The 614-nt window shown below is 35.7% G+C and overlaps 1 protein-coding gene across 1 annotated transcript in view; it reads right to left on the bottom strand.

Annotated features, from left to right (window-relative positions):
* The window catches only part of LOC101561001 (olfactory receptor 2H2-like), a 7,297-nt gene that overhangs the window by 1,019 nt on the left and 5,664 nt on the right, over positions 1–614 (bottom strand). The window lies entirely within an intron of this gene.

Here is a 614-nt window from a genome sequence, read left to right as displayed (position 1 = left end):
TTCTAACCATCAATGTAAATGGACTAAATTCAGCAATTAAGAGAAATAGACTGGCACAGTGGATTAGGAAACAAAATCCAACAATATGCTGTATACAAGAAACACATTCAACTCATAAAGACATTAATAAGGTGAACATCAAAGGATGCAACACAATACTACATGCCCCAGCACCTCAGAAAAAAGCAGGGGTAACAATCCTTTTCGCAGACAGTAAACTTCAAACCAACAATGATCAAATGAAATAAAGATGGCCATTATATACTGGTTAGGGGAAAAATTCAAGAGGACGAGGTAACATAAATATGTATGCACGAAACACGGGAGCACCCAACTATATGAAGCAAATATTAATGGATATGAAAAAGCTAAAATCCAATACCACAATTCTAACAGGAGACCTTAACACACCCTTATCCTTAAAAGATAGGTCAACCAGACAAAAACTTAGCAAACAAATAACAGATCTGAATCAGAGTTTGAAACAAATAGACTTGATGGACATATACAGAGTGTCCCACCCAAACACAGATGAATACACATTTTTCTCAGCTGCACATGGTTCATTTTCTAAAATAGACTACATACTGGTCCATAGGTCATGCTTAAGTATA

The sequence above is a fragment of the Octodon degus genome, unplaced genomic scaffold (assembly GCF_000260255.1).
Source record: "Octodon degus isolate 3935 unplaced genomic scaffold, OctDeg1.0 scaffold00328, whole genome shotgun sequence".
NCBI classification, from domain to species: domain Eukaryota; kingdom Metazoa; phylum Chordata; class Mammalia; order Rodentia; family Octodontidae; genus Octodon; species Octodon degus.
Note: the sequence above shows the minus strand (reverse complement) of the source record. Positions and strands in the feature narration are given on the sequence as shown.